The sequence below is a fragment of the Thunnus maccoyii genome, chromosome 16 (assembly GCF_910596095.1).
Source record: "Thunnus maccoyii chromosome 16, fThuMac1.1, whole genome shotgun sequence".
Classification (NCBI taxonomy): Eukaryota; Metazoa; Chordata; class Actinopteri; order Scombriformes; family Scombridae; genus Thunnus; species Thunnus maccoyii.
In genome coordinates, this window is record NC_056548.1 from 14,460,236 (window position 1) to 14,472,182 (window position 11,947).

The window sequence follows — 11,947 nt, forward strand, 5'->3', positions numbered from 1 at the left end:
CCCCTCTAACACATGATGATAACAGAATCAGAGAGAGCTGTAAATGAACATGAACACTGGAGCTTAACGCGACGACAATACCCAAGCTCCATTCACTCAAGGAGAAGGTTTGGGTGTTGGAGCGAGTTGTTACAGCAAGCATTTGTTCAATTTATTCATTTCATTTTGTCATACAACAAAAGGACTTACAAGACACAACTTAATAATAATAGTTAGCAATAGTGAGAAGTGACAATTGATAATACACTTGCATGAATGTGATTGGATGTTACTGGTCAGGTGCCAAACAAATTATGCATTTTGTATTTGTCCCAATCATAAATGGGCTCAAAGCAAAAGTCTTTTTTTAAAAATGAGCTAAAATTGACTGAACTTTTCTTCTCATCACCGCCTGTTTCTTGCTCTCTCTTTGTTATTTATAACGAGTGCTGTCCACTTGCAGTCATAGTAGACTAATGATATTTCTCCTTTAGCTCTTTCCTGGTCAGAGAGAAAGATAAATAAATCCTTCCAGCACAGATAAGTACATTATAAGTTGTTGTCAGTAAGACTTTGTTTTGATTATCCTCTGTGGGTTTGTTTAGGTCACAAAACTCACCAATTAATGAGTTACTGTATCTCTCAGTGCATGTGAGTTCATGTTTACAGCTCTTGGTTTGTTTGCAGAGAGTCTGCTGTGTGTGTGTCTGTGTGTGTGCCGTGCGCGCTCATGCGTGTGCTCACTTGTGTGTGAAGTTCCAGTTTTTAAGGAAACCATTATTTAAAATAACAACATCATCCCTCACCTGTAACAGCTGATGAACCATGACTGACACAAGAAACAAGGGACCAAGAACAAAAGTAAAAATGTAAATAAAACCATATATATCTGGTGTTTTTACATATGGTGATATAGGTCACATAAACAGCAACACAGCTATAGACGCCTGTGGTTCACGGATGCTACTCCAAATTTATTTTACACTCAAAAAAAGATAAAGGCTTTTTGTGTCAAAGCGAAGTCTGTAAAAGGTTGTGTTTGCTCACATAAAAAAGAGGAACATCATAGATTGATTTGTCTCACCAAGACAAAAATGGGAATTACAAACCAAAAAAAAAGAAAATACACTGTGGCAAATTGATGAATCTGCTGCTGTAATTACTACAGTGATCCAACAAAAACAAGGCTCCAAAAATGGTTCAAAATGGGTTTAAATAAACATAATAAGAACACTGCTGGATAAATTGCTGGAGGCTCCGTGAGCTGGGATTTGCTCTCTTATTGCTTGTACACGCAGTCACTGGAAAATGTCCTATGGGTGTTGGAAAGCTTGGCTAAACATTCTCAAGTGTTTTTTTTATCCACTCAGGTACCTTCGTAGAAAGTTTTGTTCAGGGGGTCCGGATGCTTTGGGAGGCATACAGAATAACAAAGAGCAAATAACCGCAACTTTAAACTGTGTACAATTTGAGACTTTGGTGTCCCCCAGTGGTGGTGTCAAAAAAGGCACTGTGGCAGGCATCGATGCACACCCATACCCCTACACCCCCATCTCCGCCAACCCCACCATTCATCCATCCCCAGGACGCTAAGATAAAGAGGATGAAAGCAGCACACAGACTGCACCATTTTTTTCTCACCAGGATTGACTAATTTTCTTCCAAACTTTTTAATCACACTTTTTATTTTACACTTAGTGGTTTTAAATGCTAATGAACTGCTCAGTAATAGAGATGACAGTGTGTAAAATGTTTATGCAGAAAATGCAGCTTAAAGGGGACATATTATGCACATTACCAAGTCTATATTTATAGTCTGGGGCTCTACTGGAATATTTTTACATGATTTACAGTTCAGAAAAACCCCTTACTTATCTTATGCTGGCCATTTATGCAGCCCCTCAGTTAAGCCTCTGTCTGAAACAGGCTGCTTTAGCTCCTGTCTCTTTAAGACCCCCCTACCAACGAGCTCACTCTTTTACATACCTTGACTTCAAGTTTTGGACTTTTGACTATATTTAACATATACATCTGACATCATAACTGTATAAACATAACAGAAAATCACAAAAAGCCTGATATGTGCCCTTTAAGTTGGTATTTAGATCAAAGCAGCCCTGCATTAAAACAATGCAGGGTCTGTGTTATTGGTGACTTGAACTGGTGAGACATGAAACACAATCCAGGATGTCCAGTTTGAGTTACAGATCCATGAATTTGAAGGCTTATCGGATGCTAAAACACTTCACATTAGCTTATAATATATTTTGCATTTACATTTTGTCATTTGGCAGCTTTCATCCAAAGCAACTTACAAGCGAAGCAAGACAATCAAGCGTTAGAGGACAGTGACTACGGAAGAGCTGTGGTACAAACTCTCAAGTAGATAGACAGGATTGTCCAACTGTGAGTTGTTATCACGGCAGCAACTATTTTATCTTTTGTCACGTAATCAACCAGGAATATGTTTTTTGCTTGTATTTCATTGGCCACCACTGCGGCTTGCCAGATGACTTCAGCAAAAGTTGAGCATGGTTCAACTTTTTTTTTTGCTGCGTTTTGTTTCCTGGAGCCCTCTGTGTAGTCAGCTGTGACACCAGACTGGCCTCGAATGAATTTTTCATGCAGGGTAAATGTCTGCCTGAACACAGCCATAGTTTAGTGCTTCAAGGCCACATTAACCTTAGTTTCATCAAACTTTCAGTCTCTAGAATAACTCAAAGCTCATTTGTGTCTGAACACACTGGATCTGATGTATCATAAGCCTCTCATTTTAACACATATTCAGATATATTATAGGATGAAAAGAGTTAATTAACAATTTTGAATCACAGTTTCACTGAGTAGGCTAATACATGTACAGACAGAAAGCATATTATATATTTAACTCAAATTCAATTTTCTATTCCCCCTTTCTCAAAAGCAAAAGTGCAAAATGGCCATCTGCTGAGTGTGTTCATTAAGATCATGATTGTGTTCATTAAAACTTCTCATTTTTTAATTCTTTTGACTTGTAGAAGTGAAAATAATGAAAATATTCAACACTTACAGTTTTAATCAAGGCAACACACAGTATAATATTTAATACTATTTAAATGTACTGTTCATTAAGTGGTCATTCAATTAACAAACTATTTGGAATATCACAGAGTTAAACATTTTCTGTGTAATTATAGCAGTCAAGTACAGTTCAGTTACCTGGCTTAAAACTCAGCAGACATCACTTACAACCCAGTGACCTTAACTGGTTCAGAGCCATTTACGGCACTGGAATACAAAATGACTATGTTCATATAAATGCAATGAAAATGTCATGGTTCTGCAAAGTCAGTAATGATATAGAGAGCAGCTCCAAAATAGGAGCCCTATAGCTCAAATCTTCTCACCTTAAAAATCCCATTTTGCAGCTGGTCTGGAGCTTTTGATTATATCACATGATCTTCATCAGCATATAAAGTTTGCCTCGTGTCATGGAATTGTAGATGTTCAAATGTCCATTTTTCTAAGTACTTAAGGGACTTCTCATCCGTGTTTTCGCTTAGAAGCTGAGTTTCAAATATTCAGTCTTGACCTTGAAAACAGCAGCTGAAAAAAACAGACAAAGCTCAGACAATCTGAATGACTGATATCTTGTTGATTGAGCCTGTCACACATGATACACGTGTAACCAGGTATCATTAAAGCCTCCATTCACTCATTCTCCGTACATGCTGCTTAGAAAATGTCTGCACTGGAAATTAAGTCTTGCACTGACAATGGAAAGCTGGAAAAAACTGGCGAAAAACATATCTTTAATCTCAAGCTCCTGCAATATTTCAACGGCAGTCTGCTGCCTGTTGCTTCCCGTTGTGTCTCCTCTTTCATGGTGCAGAAACACCATCCTTTCATATGCTGGGAACATGATTTGCATTTTTAAGACATGCTCATTTCATGATATGTCATGAGCCTGCAGGCAGCCAGGAGCTTTGCAAAGAGGAAGACTTTCAGCCAAGCAAGCTAATTGGATGGAGAGGCAGTCATTTTTGAAAATTCCCATCAAGCTCATACTTTTTCTTTCTCTATAAGTCGCAACTGGTTGCAATGCTAACTAATGTACCTGATAGATAGTGAGACATTATTTCTGCCCATTTTTTTACTTTTTTGTGTGTATTACAATTACAGCAGCAGGAAAAACTTTTATTTACTTTGTTTTACTTTTCCTATTACCACATATTTATCTTTTTTTACTTTATTTTATTGGATTTACTGTTACATTTCAAGAAGAGAGGGTATGTATAGGGATGGGATGTATAAATGTGGGTAAAATTCAACCTCTTGGTGACTTTTTCCTCTGGCAGCATTGATACAGAAAGCTGTATTTTTTTTTTTTTCTCGGTATTGTTTTCAACCATCATTTGAGTTGTCAGATAGGATATGAGAACACATTTCCTGCAGATGTGTTCTTGTAAGACAAGCTGCTACGCAGGAGGTAGAATGTAACTGTAAAGTGATTCACGATGGGTGTCCATGTGTCTCTAATATACAGTGCAAGCCGCTCTGTATATCATTTGGCAGACCCGGGTATAAAGTAATCTGTGAAAATAAATGATGGTAAGGTCACAGCTCATGTGTTTCAGGGACATCTCAGTTTAGCAATTCTTTTTTTTTTTTTAAATAATATTTTCATGTCAAGTCTATGTGATAAACACAAGGATTCTCAGTCTTCTGCTTACATGCCCAGACTATTGCTTTTCTTACTGTATTTAAAGTACTGCCATTAGTGTGTGCTTGTAAACGTTATTAGATATGATTATTGCTACATGTATAGATTTTTTTGGCCTCTTGGGAGCAGCATAACGAGCTGTAAACATAACAATGACATATTATCCCATAATTAAGTCACAGAGTCAGATGTATCAAGCAAACTGTTGTGTATTTACAGCAGATACGGAAGACCAAAACCCTTTTAGCTGTTTTGGAAGTCCACCAACTCTTGAGTGAAATATGTGTTTCTTTAGCTGCTAAATGCTCTTCTTTCTTTATCAGTTAGCTGCTATCCTCTTCATAGTATACAGTAGAGGTCTTCATGGGTCCACTCAGTTCTGAGAAACCAAGATTTTTGGATTTTGATTCACAGAAATTAAATAGATTGGAACATTGTCTTTTGTCTATCCATCACCCAGTTGGCTATGGAGCGTTTTATTGTTGGTACAGGAGGTGGACTTTCAATTATATATATAATTATTTAATTATTTATATATTGTCTTTGAAGCATATAAACAAATTATTTTAGTTTCTATGACTTTACATAAGTTTTTAGGGCATTGTTATTATTATTATATTACTGCTCTTTCCCACCATGGCTACTTGTTAATTTATCGAATTAATTGATAGTGCATCATGCTGCCGTCACACCCTGCCTGGACTTTGTGTGTTTTTTGGTCTCTTTGTGTTTTTGTGGGAGCAGGGCAGGGCAGGGCTAATGAGGCTAACACAGGGCAGGTGTGGGGAAAACAGAGCAGGGCAGGGGTAATGAGTCCAAATGTAGAGCAGGTGTTGAGGAGTACATGAGCACACAGGGGAAACACAGAACTTTCTTAAAGGAGAACACAGGACAAGTGAATTACAGAGCAGATATGAATGTTGTTGTAGACCAAAAAAGGTTTCAGTTGGACTTTAAATCTGTTATCAATATAAAAGTGTGATGATCTTGGCGTACAGTTTCTTAAGGGGAAACAAAAGGGGAGAATTTTATGTTAAGGGATAAGAGGTGATGACGAGAGGAGCTGTTGTGATTGCTTGTAGAAACTGTATTCCTTTACTAAAAATGTATTCACCTACAACAGCCTCTTTTGCAGGATTGTACTTGTGCCTCTGGACCCCAAACCTGCAAAAAAATAAATAAATAAATTGTTGGATACATCCCCATGTACCCACTCAAAGTCTGTGCTAGAGATGCACCCACTTTCAATAAATCAATATTCAAAGTGTACTTTTACAAAAAATGATGAGATTTTGTTGCCTTTGTTTGTATGAAAGTGATTCAATTCACACATTTATAGTAGTTTTCTTTACATGCACTCAAAGCCTTGATTTTTCCCTTTCTTGTAAACTGCTGTTTAATCTCATGCCCAGGCTTGTCTTGCTTCCGGGTATGCTGTTTGTGGTTCAAAACTATCAAAGCTTTTTTTCTTGTTAACACCAGCTGTAGTTTCAGCACCCGCATCTCTATCATTTAAGCCGATGTAGATGACATCCAACATCCTGCCAAGCGAGTGTGTTATTGACAGTGATTTATTGTATTTTGGGGCGAGTCGTTTCTCTACCGAAAGAAACAGATAATCTAGCTCACTGTCACTGCTGCTTTTCAAAACAAATCACATACAGAAGCAAGAAGGAATGAGGAAGACAGTGAGAGACAGAGAGAGAAAGACGGGCACACAGACAAGCGAGAGTGGTGGTAATGAGAATGTCAGAGACAGGAAAGCAATTTGAGATGTTCGCATTACAGACCACAGATGTCACGATTAATGATCTAAATTTGTTTCTTTGTTTCTTTCACCTCATTGTGCCTCTCTCTTAATGCCTCTCTCATCTTGTCTACAGCTCAAATAGTTTCATAAAAACATTTCACCACAAGAGCACCACAACGCATTAGTTGGTCCACCCAACCAGTCCACTCAGAAATCTTCTTCTTCTTTCAGCTGCTCCTGTTAGGGGTCACCACAGCAAATCATCCGTTTCCATCTCTTCCTGTCCTCTGCATCTTCCTCTGTCATGCCAACACCTGCATGGCTTCTCTCACCCTATCCATGAATTTCCTATTTGGCCTTCCTCTTTTCCTCTTGCCTGACAGCTCCATCTTCAGCATCCTTCTCCCAATATAATCAGCATCTCTCCTCCGCACAAAAAAAAACATCTCAGTGTTGCCTCTCTCGCTTGTCTCCAAACCACCCAACCTGAGCTGTCCCTCTAATATACTCATTCCTAATCCTGTCCTTCCTTGTCACTCCCAATGAAAATCTCAGCATTCTGCTACTTCCAGCTCCGCCTCCTGTGTTTTCATCAATGCCACCTCCTCCAAACCATACAACACAGCTGGTCTCATTACCCTCTTGTAAACCTTCCCTATTGCTCTTGTTGGTACCCTTCTGTTGCAGATCACTCTTGACACTCTTCTCCACCCTGCCTGTACTCTCTTCTTCTCCTCTCTTCCACACTCTCCGTTACTTTGACCAGTTGACCCCAAGTATTTAAACACATCCACCTTCACCACCTCTACTCTTTGTATCCTCACCATTCCACTGTCCTCCCTCCCATTCAAGCACATGTATTCCGTCTTGCTCCTAATAACTTTCATTCCTCTTCCCTCCAGGGCATACCTCCACCTCTCCAGGCTCTCCTCAACCTGCTCCCTACTCTCACTAGCGATCTCAATGTCATCCATAAACATCATAATCCTCGAAGACTCCTGCCTGATCTCGTCCGTCAACCTGTCCGTCACCATTGCAAACAAGAAAGGGCTCCAAGCCGATCCTTGATGTAATCCCACCTCAACCTTGAACCCCTCCATCACTCCAACTGCACACAGCTGTGACTCTAGCCCCATACATATCCTACACACTCTTACATACTTCCCTGCCACTCCCTACTTCCCCATACAATACCACACCTCCTCTCTCGGCACCCTGTCATATTCTTTCTCTAGATCCACAAAGACACAATGCAACTCCTTCTGACCATCTCTACACTTCTCCATCAACATTCTCAAAGCAAACATCGCATCTGTAGTGCTCTTTCCTGGCATGGAACCATACTGCTGCTCACTTATCATCACCTCTCCTCTTAACCTAGCTTCCACTACTCATTTCTCATCCTCTCATGCTGCGACTGATCAACTTTATACCTCTGTAGTTACTACAGCTCTGCACATCACCCTTATTCTTGAAAATCAGTACCAGTACACTTCTCCACTCCTCAGAACTCCACTGCCATCTCTCCTAAACATCTTCATGTCTCCACAGGTATGTCTTCTGGACCAACTGCCTTTCTACTCTTCATCCTCTTCATAGCAGCCCTCACTTCCTCCTTGCTGCTAATCCACCACACTTCCTGGTTCACTATCATCACACCATTCAACCTTCTCTATCTCATTTTCTTCATTCATCAGCCCCTCAAAGTACTCCTTCCACCTTCTCAACATGCTTTCCTCGCTAGTCAGCACATTTCCATCTCTATCCTTCATTATCTTAACCTCCAGTACATCCTTCCCAGCTCAGTCCCTCTGTCTAGCTAATTGGTACAAGTCCTTTTCTCCTTCCTTAGTGTCCATCCTCTCATACAATTCATCATACACCTTTTCCTCAGCAATCACCACCTCTCTTTTCTCCTGCTTTTCCTTACTCCTGTCTACTTTCTTCATCTCTTTGGCTATCTCTCTTTTTCTTCTCCACCCTCTTCCTCCATATACTTTCCTGTACTTCCACCAGCAAGTCTCCTCATCTCCCTTCCTCTGTTACAAACCCAGTACCTTCCTAGCTGTCCCCCCACCACTTCTGCAGTAGTTACCCAGCCATCACTCTATTCCTCTTCTTGAGCTCCAAGGTCATCCTACAGACCACCATCCAATGCTGCCTAGCTACGTTCTCCCCTGCCACCACCTTGCAGTCTCCAATCTCTTTCAGATTGCACTCCTGCGTAAGACACAGTTCATTTGTGTTCACCATCCTCCACTCTTCCTCCACATTCCTCTCCTTGACACCATACCTGCCCATCACCTCCTCATCTCCTCTGTTCCCTTCACCAAGATGCCCATTGAAGTCTGCTTCAATCACCACTCTCTCCTCCTTGAGTATACTCTCCACCACTTCATCCAACTCACTCCAGAGTTCTTCTTTCTCCTCCATTTCACACCCATCTTTGCGGTAACAACATTCATCACTCACACCTTCAATTTCCAGCTTCATACTCTTTGTCTGCCAAAGTCAATTTTTTCTCCCTTTAATGCCTTTGAAAACCAAAGATTTCTCTCAAACTCCCTTAAATCCACAAACCAATACTGTAATTATAGTTGGATACTGCACTTAAAGGTTGAGGGTTCAGTTTACCCCCAATTCCCTCTTACTCTTCTGGTTAGGCAAGAAGCTTTGGTTTTATTTGTTCAGGTTTTATCTTCTTTTAATTTAGATGAACTGGTCCTTTAAAATGATCTTCTGTTCTGAAAAGCTGTAACCACATTTAAACTTAAGGCTGTATTCTACATTATTCTTTACAGGTAAAGTAGTACCCATATATGAGTTTCTGGGCCTCATAAACAGCTACACAAATGAATGCTTTACTGTTACTGTCCATTTTTTTCCTAACTTCAGTAGCTTTAATACATGAAGGCTTGTAAAGACACATCCCCCCAGCGTAAACACACTCAGTAATAATCTATTCGCTAGACTAAAAAAACTCTTTAACTCTATACTATAGCTTTCCAGCCACACTAAAGTCAAAACTTTGAAACAAACATCAATGGATTTTCAGCAATATCCTAAAATGAATGAGGTGACGCTGTATGAACTAACCAACATTCACTTCTATCATCTACAATGTCTCTCCAGTCCAGAGGCAAAAACCATCATTCAAAAAAGCCAAACATGGAAACACAAAATCACTTTTCTCCTCCTCTTCCCTAACTACAATTTTCTGGTTGAAAAAGACCCTTGTTATTTTTCTCACCATGAGGGATCTTTCCTCTTTAAATTTACAATGGATTACAGCTTTAAATGGAGCTTGTCTCCTCCAAATACTGTCAAGTAACAAAGCCAAACTGGGTTTATTACATTCATTTTCTTTAATAAGACAATTGTAAGTTGAACTTTTAAGCACTGTGTAGGAACAAACAAGTTATGTAATATTTTCTGCAGAAAATAATGGTTCACTTGTGTGCAGTGTGTCTGGTTTGAAGCTGTCACTCATCAGTGCTCTTGTGCATGTATGGGGGCAGATATAGGGAGAGAGAGAGACAAGAGGGTGAAATAAAACCATAAAAGACAGTGTGATTATCTGCACCTGCTGTCTTCTTCTTGTTTGTTTATGCCCAAACCCACCAGAGAGGAACAATAGGTCTATTCAAGGCCCGCCGTGCATTCCTCACCTTGCAGCTGATGATTAAAGTTTCCTCTGATGCCCACAGCAACCTTCTTTCTGTCTTTACCTCCCTCTTCCACACACAATATCACCTCAGATTTATCTCCCACTTCTTCTTCTTTCACCTGAGCATTCGATGTCTTCGGGGGCCTTTGACACACAACTGAAGAAAAAGGAAAGATAAACATCAGTAGTTCCTGTGGATGAAGCAAGAAAGGCTACGACCTGAAGTTCAGTTTGAAGTTACAGTTTCAGGCAAAGGAGGTTATTCGATGTCATGCCGCCAAAAATTCTCCAACTGACAGAGAGGATTTTCAGGGGGAGATTCACTCATGCGAAGGCTGCTTCTGCTGCTGGTTATTCGTGGAAAGTTTATTCAAGTTGAGTTGTGTAACTTATATCACTGAACTCTGGGAGTGTGTAGTGCTGGTCAGCATTTTACACCTTGCAGAGCAATGAATGCTTCAGAAGCAAAAATAAAGAGCAGGACAGAGCCGCTAATGCTATCCTTCAAACTCTGTAGCCATCTCCCACACAGTGGCGGCTCCAGTCCTGAACAGGGCTTTTTCTGATGTAATTTGTAACCCCTCAAAATAATGTAATATTTTCTTAATGATGGCCTCCTTGGCCTTAGAATTGACACTATGTTAGTGATGTAGGTATAGCTAGTTAGAATCAGAATCAGATTTATTCTCTAAGTCGCAAGTACAAGGAATTCAGTGCAGTCCAGAATTCAACAGAAAAAGCAAGAAACATGAACATTAAACAATGAACATAAACACAAACATAACAGTGTAAGAAAGGGACAGTAATTTACATTTCTGTGAAGTGGGGGTGCACTATGTGCATGCATACTGACATGATAAAAACTACGTGTGTGCAAAAAAGCAGAATATAAATAGAAGTATAAAGGCTATGTGCATGCATATTGACATGATAAAAAACTGTGTGTGCAAAAAAGCAGAATATAAATAGAAGTATATTTCTATGTGCATGCATAAAGACATGATAAAAAAACTGTGTGTGCAAAAATGCAGAATACAAATAGAAGTATAAAGGCTATGTGCATGCATATTGACATGCTAAAAACTACATGTGTGTGCAATAAAAGCAGAATATAAATAGAAATATGAATACCAGTGTAGATAGAAATATAAATCTGAGTGTAAATAAACTATGTGTGTGTATTAACAGGATATATATATATATATATATATATATATATATATATATATATATATATATATATATATATATATATATATATATATATATATATATATATATAACAAGTAAAAAATTAAAATCTATATACATCTGCACAGTGCAGGACAGACAAAGATACAGTATACACAATATGAATTAGAATGCCAGACATGCTAATATTTGCAGCTCATGTTAGAGCAACAAACGCTTCAATCCATTCCTTACACTTTTGCTACTGTGCTTTTGGTTTTAGAGAGGCGATAAAAAAGGCACCATGCTCCAAACTCTCTAAATCCTGAGTATCATTCTGTAGAGACCCATTGACCCAACTTCAATATGTGGAGAAATCCAAAGGTTGAAGGTGACGATCTGCCTGTTTTGAGGAGGGGTGTAGCGCACTCAGTTGCACCTGATTTAGGTGTAGGAGAAAACCCTGACAAGCCTGTTGAAGTTTGTTTGTCTGCATGATCTCAGATATATTATTCAATGACTCAGCCTGCTGATGTGTTTGTGTTGTGCTCAGCTGGCACTGTAGGTCGTACTTTTCAACGCTGCACAAACCGTGATGTTTTCTTTGTTTCTGACCTCAGGCGTCATTGGCCTACAGGGAGCTTCAGGCAGGCATACTGTTCCTGTTTTGTGCTTGTTA

At 39.4% G+C, this 11,947-nt stretch overlaps 1 long non-coding RNA gene across 1 annotated transcript; it reads right to left on the reverse strand.

The window, feature by feature from the left end:
- Window positions 1-3,234: 3,234 nt before the first annotated feature.
- LOC121881405 lies at window positions 3,235-10,291 on the reverse strand. Its single transcript, XR_006091779.1, has 3 exons — window positions 10,100-10,291; window positions 5,796-5,845; window positions 3,235-3,564 (listed from the first exon to the last, which is right to left on the reverse strand). It is a non-coding gene; the product is annotated as an uncharacterized LOC121881405 (long non-coding RNA).
- Window positions 10,292-11,947: the final 1,656 nt, after the last annotated feature.